Source organism: Euprymna scolopes, chromosome 4 (assembly GCF_053919585.1).
Source record: "Euprymna scolopes isolate OS-2025 chromosome 4, ASM5391958v1, whole genome shotgun sequence".
Lineage (NCBI taxonomy): Eukaryota > Metazoa > Mollusca > Cephalopoda > Sepiida > Sepiolidae > Euprymna > Euprymna scolopes.
The window spans coordinates 19,701,425-19,720,023 of NC_136485.1; the positions used below are offsets into that span (position 1 = coordinate 19,701,425).

Consider the following 18,599-nt stretch of genomic DNA (forward strand, 5'->3'; position numbering starts at 1 on the left):
GAGTTGTCTTGCATATAATACAAATTCTAGATTTGAAGCTCAACCATTTCACGTCATAGAACTTAAATTACTAATTTATGATTTATTTGCTCTATCTGGTATATTGAGCAATTTTTTATTTAGCTGGGATTGTCTTTATGAAATATTACATCCAATAGTATTTTGTAAGACCAATAATCAATTGATTTCCATACCAGTAGATATATGTCATTACACTATTCTGATATATGTGTGTGGCATCCGTCAGTCGAAACGACTATGAATCAGCGCCGTATTAAGATGTTGCCTGTATGCATCCTTTTGTGTGACTGTAGAGACCAATTCTTGATTTGCATAGTCTGCCACAGCCTTGACATACGAAGGTCGTTATGCAATTTGCCGCTTCGTCCGGCTGTTCCGCCTGTACACTCGCTCTTCTCCTAGCTCTCTTTGCAGCATTTTCAACATGGAGGGTCCTCTCGCTGATGATAATCCCCTGGTGTATCATTTTCCTCCAGGCAGTTCTGTCAGCTGCAGAGGCTTCCCATGTATTCCTGTCCACCGAGAGAGCCTTCATGTCACGCTTGCAGACATCCCTGTAGCGAAGATGGGGTCGCCCCCTCTTTCTTGAGCCTGATATATATATATGGGGTCGCCCCCTCTTTCTTGAGTCTGATATATATATATATATATATATATATATATATATATATATATATATGTATGTGTGTGTGTATGAGCGCGAGCGCGCGTGAGTGTGTTTGTGTGTGTATGTACAGGATGAAACAATAAATTTGTCGCCCTTAGAAAAACGACACTACAGCTTTATTTTAAAACTTTTATTCGAAAAAATCAATTCAGGTTACTTGAATATCTATCAGAGTTGATATCTATTCAATATCGCAGCCTTCATCCTCAATAGCCGCCTTGATACGGGTCTGAAACTGGGAGGATGCCTTTTCCACAAGCGCGGGCGGGAGCTCGGTAAATACTCGGCTGATGGCGGAGATCAAGCTGGCTTTGGTGTTGTGGGAGGTCATGTTGGTGATGTTCTCGACGTATGACCAAACAAAGTAGTCCAACGCGTTCAGGTCGACGGAGGGGAGGTTACTCTGAGAAGGTACAGAATCGTATCACTATTTCTGAAGCCAAGACTAGGTTTCTTTGGACTTGTTGGCCGGGGCAGAGTTCTGCTGGTACACTCAGTGTCTACCAGCGACCACGTGATTGCACCTCAACTGTCTGGATTTGCATTTTGAGAGTGTTAATATATATATATATATATATATATATATATATATATATATATATATATATATATAACCTTCCGACTCTGAGAGAATATATAATTATTTCCACAGCCAGACAACGTCGCAGCTCAGAAGAGCCATGAAAGCCATAAAACCGGAAATCCAAGAATCAAGTTTCGATGAGCCCGAACCAGAGCCAAACTCGGGTCTTTGACTTCCGGTTTGTTATCTTTCCTGGCTCTTGTAAGCAGCGACGTTGCCTAGCTGTGTAAATAATTATATATATATATATATATATGTATATATATATATGTATATATATATATATATATATATATATATATATATATATATATATATATAGGTAGATAGATAGATAGATAGATAGATATCCATGTAACTAACAGGTCCCGTGTAAACGCGTTGTCCGGGGATAATTGTTTTTTTTTACAAACACACATTATAGTATCAATTAACAACAGAGAAAAACGAATTTCACTGCAAGGTGTATTAAGGTAATTAAATAAAATTTAGCCATGTTATTATATAAAGATAAAAATAACCGTAATTTCTTTTGAAAACAAGTAAATAAAAACGAAGAATTATTGAATTTTGAAGTGGGTGCTAGTTCTCTTACTATTTTAAAGTAAATATTGTTAAATACACATTTAGTTTTTCTAATAAAACTAAATAGTTGGTTGGTTGTTTTTGTTTTACGGCATATCAACCTTTTTCGGGTTATTTAATGCCGAATCCAAAAATTTTGAAGAAAAAGTTTTATTAGAATATATTTGTTGTTTTCAAGTCGGTGTCTATTTAACCCATAGTTGGAACCCTAACAGGTACTACCACTCCGGGTCAGAGTGGACCTGGGAGCAATGGTAATTAAAGGGTGGCTCCACACTCCCCAAAGCCCAAAAGCTGGGGCCTCACCACTGGATATAGTTTAAGGTCATATCCAGGACCCTCATTGAGGGACTTTTACCCTCTGCAGGGGGGCAGTCGGTATATTATAATGCTCCAAAAGTAAATAGTAAAAAATGATAAACAATATATAAAGTCTAATTCCAAAAATACCATACTACATAATTCTACTAATAATTCTACTACAACATGCAACAACAAAAACATTAATGACATTAATAATAATAATAATAATAATAATAATAATAATAATAATAATAACATTAATGGTAATAATAATAATAAGAAGAAGAAGAAGAGGAAGAAGAAGAAGAAGAAGAAGAAGAAGAAGAAGAAGAACCAGAACACAAAGTTTGAAAGTTTGAAAAAAAGTTAATCGGAAGAATATGTCATATTCGTACCCTGGAATACTCTGGCTTTACTAATTAGAAGCGAAAGTGAGCTATTGTTAGTGTTATGAAATGCGACATTTTAAGAGAAAATGTTTTCAAAACAAAAGAAGGAATCGGCAAACACATGTTTAACGCTCCTACCGACCGCCATTGTAGCTTGACTGTTCTCGGATTCGAATTTAAGATCACATGTACTATGATCGAGTGCGTTAACCGTTGCTCTACGAATCCTAGAGGACTTTACGTGTTATTTTTCCCGCTTATAAATTCATGACGATTTTTCTTGTTGTTGATGTAGTTTTACCACAATACGGTTATTAGCGTCTCCAAACTTGGAGATATAGGAAAAAATATTTTTCCATTAGAACATTGCCGCATCATATATATATATATATATATATATATATATATATATATATATATATATATATATATATATATATATATTGTTATATTGTTATATTGTTATATTGCCCATACACACAATTTCATGGATACGTTGACGACTCGATCCAATATGTACACGTCTATACAACATATACGTTTTTGGGTATCGTTACACATACATGCCAGTATATTACAAGAAGACGAGAGAATACATTGCCGAAATATAGTGAAAATAATACATATTATAACATTACTATTTCAATAGTATAAATAGTATAACTTGAAGATGATAGTAAATACGTAGTTTTAAGCCCGTTGGTAATTTCCGATAATATTGAGGCTAATCCTTTGATATCTGATTATGTTTTCTATCGTTGTTGTCACTATTAAGACAGGCGTTTTGATATTGTTGCAAATATAGTTTGTTTTTATTAGCTTCTGCGAAGTTCTTTTTGCATAACTGTAGCTTTAGTATCACGTGTTTTCTTTTACACGACTGACCGTTTATATATAAACATTGTCTCAATATCATGATATTGTGGCCAAGTGCGATAGTTGAAAAACATTGCCTGGTAATAAAGGGCCAGCCATGGAATCTATATAATTATAAAACTCTGTGGATCATCCAACCATTCTTGCTTACATCCTGCCTATGATAAACAAATCAGCTGTCATTTAATAAAATGTATACTCCTTTCCACAATGAAATCATATTGAGTAAAATAGAGTTCAGTCTTTGCTTAACCGTGTAGACATAGTATCAATCATGGAACTGTTTTTTATGCTTTGGTTTCGGTTTCCATTTAGCTATGACACTCAAATCATATGTTTGTACTTTTGAAATCATAGTATGATTATGTATTGAATATATATTGAGTGCAATATAATATGAAACAATTAGCTCTATTATAATAAATACGAAATATGTGTACATTATATAAATATATATATATATATATATATATATATATATATATATATTAATGTACGCACATTTCGTATTTATTATAATAGAGCTAATTTAAGCGTATTTTATTGTCTGGGCGCCCCTGCTAATAGTCAATGAAATTTACAAAACTTTCTACAATGCAATCGTATTTTTCACGAATACACATCACTGACTTGTCTACCAACAGTCTTTTTTATCGTCGTTTAATGAGATGCTTTAATTATGCACACTTGAACAGGACGTGTAATATTGTTAACCCTTTATTGACAGAGTTTTTTATGCAATAAAGTGGCACACCCACACGTGATGAAATTTAGCGTACAACTGACGCACCAATATAAACAAACCCCTGGCTCAATATAAAAGAATGCATAGACATGCACCTTGAATTCCATACTCCTTCAGTCTAGGACAGACTAAGGGTACCCACGAAGGGTTGCCCGCGCGTGAAATCTTTGTGGCAGGAGGTGCGCAATCTCCAATCACACCTCTCCTGAGTCGACATTGTTAAATGCCAGTCGCAAGTGAAGCATATGACAACTGGGAACAAATGCTGAGATAAGCGGAGAGCACATACAGCGCCTAGAATTCCCAAATGGCCAGCCATCTGATACTAACCAGGCTCAGCGTTGCTTAACTTCGGTGATCTGACGAGAACCGGTGTGTCAACGGGATTAAGCCGTATACAATCTTGAATTCCAGTTGGGCTGATAAACCATAAGAGTAAGAAATATATTTTTTGAACGACATCTTTAAAGAACAATTTGGCGGCAAAAAAGGGATAATAATCCTGAATATACTTATTATCTCTCACAGAATCAATTTGGGATTACTTTGCTAGACATTATCTTCCAGAGAAAAACATCTGAAGGTTTCAGCATTATACATTATAATGATTAGACAATTACAAAAATGTCCCCTCAGCCATTCTACCAAGTCATTTAAACTAGTCGTATTATATTGAAATAATTTCATCCTCCACAACCTGTCATCGTCAGACCAACGCTCTAAAATAGTCACTTATTATCACACGGTAATCATTGATCGACGCAGATGTCCACATTAAAAAAAATGTTATCTAAGTGCGATCTAACGAATACTATCTGACCGTCATGATTAAATATTAGTAGATAATTTTATTTTTTCTAGAGAGTCAGTGCTATCAAGACAAAAAATATTAATGAATGTCAGATCGTTTTAAGATTTTGACTAACTGTTTTCATTGTCACTTTAACATGTTTAGAATCTTTCAAGTTTTTTTCGTACGATCTATCAGACTTTTATCGGTTCTTTTGAGATGGTAGGGAGTTTCTGGCCACCCACTGCAAAAACGATACCTTAATGTACATTCCCTTCTCTGACAGAAACGGGTTCTGGACTTCTCAGGCTTGCAAGTCGTTATATACTAAATTATCAGTTCGTCCATTATACTGATTAACTTGCGGGTCTCGAGTTATAACAAGAGGAGATAACTGCCACAACAAATCCCTTCTTCCATTGAGATTGAACTCACTTAACTACGTTAAAAAATTTTATTATACATTATTTTTATCTATTTTTATTTTATTTTCATAATGGAAAAATTTAGAGTCTATTTGTCTAAGAATGTGGAGGGCTTTATAGATCTAGTCTTTGTGGGGCCTTTAAAAATTTTCGGTATTTTCTTGTCTCGTGGGTAGGTCTGCAGGATGCACTGTTTTGCGATTCCGTGGTCGGCCGATTTATTCACATAGGTGCTGTCTGGGTCTCAGACCTCCCCTGGCTAATGTCATGTAATGACCTGTTTGAAGTGTGTGAGGTGTTGGAGAATTGTTAATATGCGTTTCTCTTGTGATGCAATTTCTTCAGATGTGTATGGTTCGTCAATTATCAAACTTTTTTTTAGCTGCTCTGGTGAATTGCCTATTCCTTCAATAGATGCCACCACTTCAGAATAAACTAGGATCTTGCTGCCACAGCAGAATGTTTAATGATTCCAGGCCTACATAGCTTTGGGTTCACATGCTGGACAGATACTTCATTCCCTACATTTAGAAATAGGTTGTGTCTGTTATGTTCATTGATCTCTCCTTGTAATGTTCTAAAGTTGTTCTTGCCCGCAAGTTGTTGGTTGATAATAATGGTATTTGTATTTGTATTTGTCGGTCGGTAAGCAATTCTGTTGACGATAAATTGTTTGTAACCAATGACTTCGATGTCTGTAAAGTTATGATCGGAAGATAGATTGATTGCAACCAAAATTGCATATGTCCTTCAGGTTTCGCAAATTGAGGATTGTGAAGATATGTTCCATATCTTCAAGATTCAAATTTAGAGAGATAACTCCTTCGTACATTTAAGAAATGCCCACAATGCATCATCATCACCAATGTCCCCTGAAAAGTTGAACCGAAAACATTTCGATGTCAAATCTGAATTGGATAAATTGAGCAGCTGAGAGCTGTTAGCCAGCTATACCATTTTGGGTACCATAATTTTTATTGCACCATCTCCAATTGTTGCATCACAAAATTTTTCTTTCTTCCACAATTCTGCCATATTAGTAAGCATGGAACCTTAATGGTTATGAATGGCACCAGAATGAGTCAATATAATAAGTCTTCAGACATACCTCTCCACCGTACTATGTATCGATACTCTGTGGCTGACTGGGATAGCTTCCATACATTCATATCTCATCTACCTCTGCATTCCATGTTTAAAAAGGATGTGTCCTTTATAGTATCAGACCTGACCGAATGGTAAATTGTTGGCATAGACTGATTCATACCACCCAAAAAATTCCAACAAAAACCTAACAGCCAGCCATGGTTCTCCCCAGAATGTGCTGCTGCCATCGCGCACAGAAATCACTTGTTCCATAGCTACCAACGTAATAGATGTACTGAGATTAAAGCTGCTTTCAGAACTACCAGCAACCACTGTAAAAGAGTAATAAAAAATGCAAGAGAGCTATATGCCCAGTCTGTTAAATCCAAGGTAGCTGAGCAGCGGCTTGTTTCCCACTAGTTTTGGCAAATAGCAAACAGGATCCTGAAACAAAACCGTGCGTTTTATCCAAACCATCATCAATGGACCTGAGGTCATCTCGTCAGCATCAGACAAGGCCAGACTATTTGCCAGGAACTTTGCAGCTAATTCTACCCTATGCGACGAAGGCCATCAACTCCCCGCATTTCCTCCTATAACAGACAACACGCTATGCAACATATCTGTGCGTGAGGTCGCCAAACTAATCAAGAACCTTGATTCCAGTAAAGCAACTGGCCCTGACGATATTCAAGTTATAGTGCTGAAAAAGCTCCAACCAGAACTTGCCCCCATACTTACAAAACTGTTTAACCGTTGCCTTAAGGAGATGTGCTTTCCAACACCCTGGAAAGCCTCATAAGTATGCCCTGTATTAAAGAATTCAGATGAAAAGTCATCTCCCTCTCAGTACAGACCAATAAGTCTTCTGTGTGTCATGAGTAATTTGTTGGAATCCATATTAAATAAAGAAGTAGTCAACCCCCTCAGCAGAAACAACCTTCTTAGTGACATACAATATGGTTTCCGCTCTGCAAGATCTACAGCAGATGTGCTAATGGTTATATCTCATACGATTAGTGAATATCTTGACAAAGGCTTCCTTTCCAGGACAATTGCTCTTGACATATCGAAGGCCATCGATAAGGTATGGGATAAGGGCCTACTTCACAAGATTTCCAGCCACGGTATAACTGGAAATGTTTTCTCAATCATTAAATCATTTTTCTCCGATAGGTTCATAAGTATTTATGCTGGAGTTCCTCAGGGGTCCATTCTGGGCCCAACTCTCTTCCTGATCTACATCAATGATCTCCAAAACACATACTTAAATCTATGAAAACACATCAAAGGCCGTAAATGACAAAGTTCTCTCTGATTCTCTCTACTCTGATCTTAAGCGCGTGGTACAGTGGGGGAAAAGGTGGCTTGTAACTTTTAATGCATCCAAAACCAAGCTTATCTTTACATCATCAACGCTCTGATCCCCATCTGGCATCAATTGAAATCGATGGCTCTCGTTTTGGGAAGGCTCCATGTTTTGTGAAGCTTCTGAGTTTGATCTTTACTCCTGATCTGAACTGAACACGTACATCAGTTTCCAAGGACGCTGGGAAAATAGTGGGATCCTTCTACCGCTCCAGAAGATATCTCACTGCTGATGCAATCCTCTATCTGTATAAAAGCCAAGTACGTCAAAGGATGGAATACTGTTGCCATATCTGGGAAGGACCTGCTAAAAACAGCATATCCTGCCTTGACAGAGTACAAAATAGACTTCGTAGCGTAGTGGGGATGCCCTTTTCTCTTCCCTGCAGCCTCTCTCCTACAGAAGAGACATGTGAGCGTCTGAGCTCCAATCTTTGTCCCCCTCGCCAATCTTTCACGAGAAACACCCGTCTGGCTGAAACTACTGTCAATAATTTTCCCCACTCTTTATCTGTGCCTAAATCCAAACGTAGATTCCAGGAGCAGAGCCTTTTTCTCAGAAGTGCACTACTGTGGAACTCTTTTCTGTTTGCCTGTCCCACCTGACTCCAACTTGGATGTCTTCAAGTCCAACATAAACAAACTCCTGACAAACCGCCCCCTTAAGTAACACACTCTATCAAATCTCCAATACTAATGATTACTACAGTACTATCTCATTAATTACTGTACACGCAATAACCCTTATCCCTGAGTGGCCTCCGGGACTTGATAAGTGGTGACCTCCATGTAAAAAAAATACTATTGTTCTAGCAAAATTCCGATCCGTGAAGAGCGAAAATAGGGACGCAAATTTGTAATCCTCAATTTTTACTGACGCACTTTGTATTCATCTACACAATGTATTTAATCAAATCGGGATTTATGAACATTGTGTTTATTTTTGAAAAAAGAAGCTACCTGATGTTCGCATTGAAGATCTTTGTCAATTCCTGATTTCGGAACATTTTCTTTATTTTCATTTAACTTTCCTTTACAATTTGAACTTTGCATTGAAACGCATTTTGCATTCTGCTGGGATGCTTGGTTATCCTTGGTCTGTACCTCACGATGTTTTGTAGCTGCAGCGACTGATTTTAAAGCTAAGTTTAAAGTCACTAATTTTAATCCTGTGATGTCTGCAGTTCTATGAGTATTAGCCCTTTCGAATTTATCACATTAAATATTGCAGAAACAAATTTGTTGCGAAATCTTACTCTTAACTGACAGGTTCCTACAGCAATTCACGTTCTTGTTATCGCTTTAAATGCTACTCCATGATGTTTCTTATATACTCTATTGGGTTGTTAATAGAATCTGTATCAACATTAGCATTGATGTCTAGCTGCAATTTCTAACTTGCTTGTATAGCATTTTATTGTAACTGCTGAGTTTGGTTGGCATGTTGTCTAAAGTGTTCAATGACTATTTTGGCGATCATTTCTTTTTTTATGTCGAAAAACATGTGTCAATTATTTAATATCTTTCAGCGTTGGACAATAATAAAAGATATTTAAGTTGTACGTCGCCGCCAGTATCACTGATGGGACCTTTAAAATTAATCCTAACTTGTCTAATGTCTGTCGATTGATTTGACAAAGTTCGTGCTGGATCAATCTATTGTAGGTGGATGAATTCGAGACGCTAAATTTTATTTTATCTTATAAACATACTTATTGTACTTTTTGTTTAGCGTTTACGCACACGTTCGGATTTTTATACGCTTTATTTTAGACGCTATTGCACAAAGAACAATTACAACCAAGGACAACAACTCTTCCCAATATCAGTTATAACCAGGGCTCGAATCTACAACATTACATTCTCCATGATATGTGTACATGAATTGCTTGAAAGTGGCTACATTCAGTTACAGATTGGGAATCCTGACAGAAATCTAATTAGTTAAACTGTCAACAATGCGATAATTTCATTATCTATTTAAGATTAGTTTTGCTTTCAGCAAATAACAACATATATTGAAAAAAAAAGACGATTCCATAACTGAATTTTTATATGAATCAAAAATTGGTATTTATTATTCAATGTCTAAATTAAATGAACAACAACAAGAACAACATGAACGACAATAACAACTGTTGTTACTGGGTGTTATTTTAGAAGGGATGACGTGTGTATTTGTTGTCCGTGTTAGAGTGTTCATGTTGGTGTACAGATATATCGCGTATGTATATAAAGAGAGTTCTGTATATATAAAGAGACCGGGCACATGTTTATAAAGGAGAGCTGCCGACATGTTATACACAATGGGAGAATATTTGATATGTAGGTAGATAGACCGAGAGATAGTGCGTTTGACATTTATATGTTTGACAGTTCTGACAATGGGAGTGTTTCTATAACGGTGACACATATATTTCTTTACCTATTTTTGAGATGACGATTTTCACACAGTTCTTATAATATAAATTGACAATACCTTTCTGTTGAATAACATAACACAAAAACGCAGATACAAAAAGATGGTGATGTTCGTTTATTCCATACGACCGGTCAATGGCTTTGCATCAAGGAATTTAAGCCTTTACATGATTTTCTTCTTCTCCCCTTCGCTGCCAAGGTTCGATTTCAGCTCTGTCTCTGACTCCTCTTCTCCCTTGACTGACTCTTACTTACTCCTAAAGCTCTCTATATTGAGAACTCCTGATGTCATTGCGTGACCAATCACGTGCATACCTGACCAGTGGCCTGACATGCCTCCTTGTTTAAGCATACATTGTTCTTCCCATGTTTTTACAAACCGATTTTTCTAACCTAATTTTCCTAACCCACTTTACAAATATGTTTAATATTTTCTATTGTTCGCATCTAGATTGCTTATTTTAATTTCATTTCATTAACAGAAACAAAATTGTATTATCAGATTCCTTTTTCAATAAACAGATATCTAACTATTTTATGTGAACTAAACAATGATAATTCTACATTCCATTGTCAATAACATTCTGTATTATTTATTTTAACTTATGATCGGAATTCTCAATTCCAATCCTAGCTTCGCAGGTTCGAATCCTAGGCTAACCTATTTCATATTTACTCACTTACAAGAACAGATGACTAATAATAATAATATGCGTGAGCAAGATAAACTGCTGCAGAGGCAAAACAGGAAGAAGCGTTACAGGGAATGAGTAACATTGAAGCTGCATATCAACTAGTTCTGCATCCCCATCACGTGTCCCCTCCTATTGTCCCATCACCGTTCCGCCCCGCCCCCAAATGTGATACCAAATAGCCGAGAAGAGTCAAGGAGAATGAAAAGACTGACGAGATAGCGCTGACCAGACCTCACCTGGACAATCGCGAAGAGAACTGGGACCTTATGGAGACTTAGTGCCACTCAAATTCCAGTATAGATCAATGGCCGCTGCCAGCGAGAGATCGGTGGTGAGAGGCTGGCGTGAAAACGCAAATTTATTTGCAAATGCTATTGAAGAAGGGGGAGAGTGCTGGGCGTCTGGGGAGACTTGTTATTACTCATCTTCCAGGGTACACCACAGGTTTTTCAATCAGATCTTTGATGACTTGTGTGAAAGCTTCACGTGAGCCAATAATAATAATAATAATAATAATAATAATAATAATAATAATAATAATAATTCTGATTTCGTTTATCAACAGCGCTGTGAAAAGGGTTGGGATTCATTTCCAGAGGATTTCCCTCAATCCCGGCTTCAAACCAGGAGCTTCAAAGATCAAGGGTTTTCATAAGGATGTTGGTGGTACCTACAATTCCAGAGGTCTGAAGGCCGCCTAAAACATCGGGGATTTGTAGTTTTTTTATTTGTCCTTCCAGACGACTGTATACTACTCCTAGTGTACCAACTACGACCGGGATTATTGTGTTTTAATCACGTGTATACACCTTATCCCCAAGGCCAATGGAGCATAATTGCTCCACTTCTCATTCCCATTCTCTCTCTCATTCCTGTCCCAGGGTACTGAAAAGTCTACAATCTGCCAGTTTTTTGAGACCTCGTCAATGACGACCAAATCCGGACGATTATGTTCCAATTGCTTGGTCGTTGTGACACTTTTGTCCCACAATACCTCTACCTTGCCATCCTCACTTGTTTACACTTTATCAGGAACCTCCTCAAACCATTTTCCAGCTAACTTCACCAAACCCTCTTACACATCTCCCAATATATCCGGAGTTCCATGCGAAGGTGTCTTTTGCGGTACTCTCTCTGGGCCAGTTCACTACACCCTGCTGCAAGGTGCGCAATTAACTCTAAGATCTTACCACAAATCCGGCATTCTGCAGCAATTTCCTCTCCTAGAACCACTTTTTTTTCACAATCATGTTCCTAATGCTTGCTCTTGTGTTGCACAAACAAAAGTCTCAGTACTCCTAGCCAGATACCCAGCTCTAAGCCATTGCCATCTTTCATCAGCCACTTTTGCTATATCCTGGAAGAACCTTTCATGCATTTTCTTCCTAGTCAGTTTCTCTGCCCTTTCTCTATCCATACATTTCACATAATCAACCTTGGTCTCACATATCTCCACTTCATTGGCAACAACCTTAAGCACCCACTCCTCACTTCTAACCACATGCTCCTTCAACGACATCTCCTCAGTTCTAACACTATCTTATACACTTTTTAATCCTCTCCCACTGTCTTTCCTCTTTTGATGCAGCCTTGCTACGCTACTTCGAATGTGAAATATACCAAACATTGCTAAAACTTTTCTTGTTTTGATATCCATTTCATGCAAATCCTTGTTAGACCATTCTAAAATTCCCGCACTGTATCTCAAAACACTGACTGCCCATGAATTCACTGCTTTCATTAGGTTTACTCCATACAGTTTTGACTTTGCAATTAGTTTTACCCTTCTAAGATACTCCTTCTTGACTTTCTCCTTCATTTCTCTGTTCATGATACCTACACCCTCCAAACACTCCCAAATACTTATACCCTGTATCTTCTATTTCTTTCATAATTTCTCTATTTGACAGTACTATCATATTCGAATGAACATTTACTGCTCTTTTCATCACTAGCACCGCGCATTTACTAACCCCAAACTCCATCCCAATGTCTTCTGAGTATGTCCCCACAAGTTCTACCAGTCTCTCCATTTCCTTTTCCTTTCTACCGAATATTTTCGAATAATAATAATAATAATAATAATAATAATAATAATAATAATAATAATGAATACGAGAAAATGTTATTTTAAAATCATTTACAAATACCGTTCCGTTATGTAACTTGAAGTAATATTTATTTGGATATTATTCTTTATATAAAATGTACATTTTATAGCTTAATTCAAATTTAAAGGATTTCCTGTTTGCAATTGCCACCTTTCTCCGGTAATATAGCTTGGAGTATTTCTTTCAGTTCATTTCAGATAAACTAATTGATATAATGATAGTTTAAATTTGAAATGAAATTCAATATATCTCGTTGCAAAACTTATTTTTAGATCATTTTTTATGAAACTGTCATTAAACTAATTAAAATAACAAACGTCAATAATCCAAAATATGCTGCCTTGTTGATTTAATGTAAGGATATAGCCAGTAATAAATAAGTTAGAATGTGCCTATTTTCATCGTGACAGATATATCTAACAATTCAAGATGTCTTAAACGTAAGGCAAGGAATCCAAGCCTCTAACCTGATTTAATTAAATGTATATATACTGTGTGATGGTATTAAAATCAAGACACTATCTAACTAAACTTCTACACGTATGTATAGGAGAATATTTATTAACAAATAATTCTGCATTCATTCGCATTTGTTTTCAGACACACACACGCACACACACACACGCACACACACACATATATATATGTATGTGTATATTGTACCCAATTTTAATATTTTTATAGCGACCGTACCTATTTTTAAACCTAGTGAATTAGCTTGCTCATTCAGCCTTTTAATTTAATCACAAATTTTCGAACATAAATATTCTTTATTTATTAGCTGGGAGACCCGACATTTCCTGTATTGAATGAAGATCAACGAAACGTTCATAGTTTCAGTACTTTTATTATTACAAGAATCGGTGAAATCGCACATTCTTTAATCAAATCGATTGATTAGTCGTGAACCAACTCCGGTGCACCTGAATGAAACTCCGCATGCCTTCTTGCAATAACTTTATCCCCAGTGCAATATAGTTCACTTTGCACTGTAAAAACTTGCTATTGCTTTTATAAAATTATTTTTATAAACTTATGTTACGTTCTGGGGTTCATTGGTCAGGATGGCTCCGATAATGAATGGAAAAGATGAGAGCTAGGTAAGACATCATTACATTAAATGTTTGCAATGTTCCATTTTTATATTTATTTTATAAGTTATGATTGCATCTAATTCGTTTAGACACAAGTTAAATCTCCCACCTTTATTGCGTAAATATTTATTATATTAGTTAAAATGACAACTTCATATTCCGCGTTTCATTCTTGTGAGAATTGATCAGCCTGACGAATTCTCAAAAGAACGAAACGCGGAATATTCTATGTAGCTTAATTGCAATATATATTTTCATAACTTACTACCTAGCTCTAACTATGTATTGAGCACTATTGAAGTAAATACTCCAAAATTTACGCAAAAATTATATCTTCGTATATTAATTTATGTGATTAAATGAAGTAAATATATATATATATATATATATATATGTATATATATATATATATATATATATATATATATATACTTTAGTGCTAGTCTTTTTTAGATTCCAAATATTTTCTTACTTCTGACAAGGATCCTTCAGATTCATCATAAATGGTAGTTTATCAGTATAGGTACTAGAATATTTACAGTAATTGTTTACTATCACATGTAAACCGTCCGCAATGATGCATCTAGGCAAATCAGGAAGTACTTGAGTTAAGAACGATTATGGCGGTTGTATCGGACATTTCTGGCCAGAAAGAAGAAAACTCATTAGAAAACTAAAAATAATCATAACTAATCTATGTAGACTGAAATTTTCTTTAATTAAATATGCCTATAATGAAATACATTTAAAGGAAAACAATGTTGCCCCCCCCTCTCTCTCTCGTTGTTTGGCTGTGGAATCTGAAAATCCTATCATAAGTTGCTCGCTTGGTTAGCATTGCTGGATGGCATCGTCATTTCGAGTTAAAACTCCTACTTGTGAGACATTGACTTGGGGTTATTAGCTGGTTGGATGACCGCGTCCCTTGTCGAAGTCAGATTTCACAGTCAATTTCGTTGCGGTTTACGTTATCTGTGTTGGTTAATAGACATTCTTGTGTGCGGGGCGTTTTCTCAGTTGGTAGAGTGCTTTCCTCGCATGTAAGGGGCTCGGGGTTCGAATCCTGAGTTCGGATATGTCTAACTGATGAGCCCAAATGTGGGCGAAACTCAGGTCTTGGATTTCCGGTTCGTTGACTTTCATTGCTCTTGTGGGCTGCGACGTTGTTTGACTGTGGAATTTATTATATATATATATATATATATATATATATATGTGTGTGTGTGTGTGTACATACATATATACATTTGTGTATATACATTTATATATATGTATACATTTTTATATATACATATATATGTGTATATGCCTGTGTGAATATGGGTGTTATGTGTGAGTTGGATGTAAGTGTGTGTTGTCAACGCTGCAAGGGCAGATGAGGGCGATGACAGTCGGTGGCATTCCATTTTCTAGAGGAGGATGTGCGTCTTCGCGTTTTGCGTGATTAGTATATTTATCTGTTCTTAATCGCCAGGCTTGGGAAATTATGTCTACAGGTCATTGGAGCCGACCATCAATTTAACTGCCAATGTCTTGTTTTGTACGTCGGCAAAGTGGGCGGGCGTAAAGTGCGGGCGCCAATCCACCTCGAACAATTTCGATTTCGTTTCGCACAAATCGGACAAAGGGGACGAGGGTAGTTGGTACAATAGTGGCAATCATTCGGATTTGTATTAGCTCACACAATCAACCTTGTGTGAATAGCACTTGTAACGATTTCTGATGCGTTAACATGTCGCTTGTCTAAGTGAATAACTAACTATATACGCACTGTATATTAGATATAGTGGAACTGGCACAGAAAATGTAAAAGAAGGAGCCAATTTGATTAGAGCTAAGAACACAAAGATAATAAACATGAAACGGGAAAACACGTTGTTTGCATAGGATTTAAATGTTAGGATTTAATATTTGCGTATGATTTAACGAGTATGAAATTGTTTTTAATAAATATTGTTATTTATTAAAAATAATTTTTTTTTAATTTTCGAATAGTAAAATATAATTATTTAGGAAATTGGACAGTTGTTCCTCTGTTGTTTTTCTCTTTCCTTTTCTTCGTCTTATAAGCCATGGTGGTGGTAATGCCTTGCATTATGATATATGTCGAGTTATATCAAAGTGATTTTTGTTTGAAAGAAAACAAAAAATGAATTTTATTTTTAATAATTAGCAATCTATATATCTAAAAAAGTGAAAATGTCCGTCTGTCTGTGTACATTTCCCTACTAAAATACTCTGTTAATTTTCTGTCTACAATGTCGTGATTTGACATGAGGAGTATTGAGTTTTGGGAAAATCATTTTAATCGGCTTTCGGCCAGAAATTTAAGTTTTAAAAAATTTTATAAACTCCTCTGTCAATTTTGGGTCTAAACATTTGAAATTTTTAATGTAGGTTAGTTGGATTTGGGTCAAATTTTTTAATTTGATTTGATTCCAAAACAATAGATGTTAAGGGGACCAAATTGGAATCAAAGTTTAAAAATATGTGACCGCTGCAGTCTCTACCAAACTCCTAAGCCAATTTCTTTTCTACGCATTTGAACTTTTGCATAAAGGGTATTCAGACATAAGGCAAGCTTTTTAATCGGTTTAGAGACAGCCAATTTGAGGTTCAAAGGGGTCAAAGATAAATAGATTTGACCTTTGCTGTCTCTAGCAAACTATTCAACCAATTTTTGGTCTAAACATTTGAAATTTTACATAACGGGTATTCAGACATTTGGCAAGCATTTTAAACAGTGTCAGGACGAACATTTGGCTGGCAAGTGGTCATATTTGAAAGGGTTGACTCTTGTAGATTCTACTAAATTCCTCTGCCAATTTTCGGTCAAAAGACATGAAACTTTAGATGTTGGTGACGTCAACATGGGTCAAACTTTTTGTTTTGATTTTATACCAAAATAATAAATGTTACGGCGTCAAAATAGGGGTCAAAGTAAAACAAAATAACCTCTGCGGTCTCTATCAAATTACTTAAACAATTTTTGGTGTAAGCATTTGTAAATTTTATATAAACGATATTCACACATAGGGTAAATTATGAACACTACATAGGGCGCGATCAAAGCCGGGCTGAACTGCTAGTATTTGTTAAAAACAATTTCACACTTGTCTGATCTTTCTAACCATTATGTTTTGAAATAAAGCTTCGGTTTAATAAACCAAGAACTGGTGTTTTAATAAACGAAACACAACCGCTTGAAAGACACAATCTTGATTTTAAAGAACCTCTTCCAAACAAAACAAGGAACTGATATATATATATATATATATATATTATCTTTTGTCAACGAATATTCACGGTTTTCTTTTGCCCTCCCTTGCTCAGACATATCTGCTACTGCAATTATACAATGCCTCTGTTCACTATTCGCCGTCTTTGGAGTCTCTGCCTATATACATTCGGACCAAGGGGCTTCTTTTATGTCGGAATAGTAATTTCACAGGAACGAAGAATAGCCGTAAGCCGAGCAACTGTCTACAACCCTTAGGGCAATAGAAAATGCGAGAGATATAACGGGATTATTTAGAAGACCGTTCAATTTGCTGCATCAAATAACGGATGTTCGATTGATAATTGAGAAAATCTCCTTCCTGTCGCATTTTACGCCATTCGATCTCTATTGAGTACCGCCACGAATTCCACCCCACACGAAAAGTTTTTACCTTTTCAGCAACAGAGTCCATCTTGGCTCTCTTGACCCGGAACTGTGTTTCTGGGAACAGGCATGTAACACCAATAATAATCCCTTGGTGGACGATCTAGTACAACATGTCGATGGTAGAGAATATAATGTCTTGCCGGAGACCTAAGAGAACCTTGGACAGCCCCTGAGAACAGACCGACTCCTTCTGACACTGAAGCCTCCCCGGAAGATCATGGCACTGAAATTGCTCCGGACACGTCGTCTAATGACATTGTCTCCATCAGACACTTCGAATGGACGAACACCTGAATTACTGACAGATGAAGTATTGGTACCGAAAAAAACCTGTTCATCCTAAGACAGACTGTGACGCAAAATGGCCTGCTCCTCTGAGAAGGAAACATTTAAGAGCAAGGTATTTTAGAGGCCACAGACAGGTTTGCACTGAAGAGCCTCCCTCTTTGAGTTCTTCGACCACGAACCATGGACTGAAGAAGCGGCCATTGCTAGCTGGTAAGGAGCCTGGACATTTAAGGGGCTTTCTTCCCTATCATTGAGAAATTTGGTGGGGGAGAATGTTGTGAATATGGATTATCTCCTCTTTGATAATCCAAACTATAAAAGTGGAAATTCCCACTTATTAAGTTGACGAATAGTTAGATTGTTAATCGAACACAAAGATTACTAGACGGAATCCTTTGTTCTATTTTCATTAGATACACTTATAAATTCCAATCAATATCTTATTTCTCGTATTAATGTTGTCCGTTTTTGCTACTCATATTATT

At 36.4% G+C, this 18,599-nt stretch overlaps 1 pseudogene; it reads right to left on the reverse strand.

Annotated features, from left to right (window-relative positions):
• Positions 1-4,451: 4,451 nt before the first annotated feature.
• Positions 4,452-4,568, reverse strand: LOC145273550 (5S ribosomal RNA; annotated as a pseudogene).
• Positions 4,569-18,599: the final 14,031 nt, after the last annotated feature.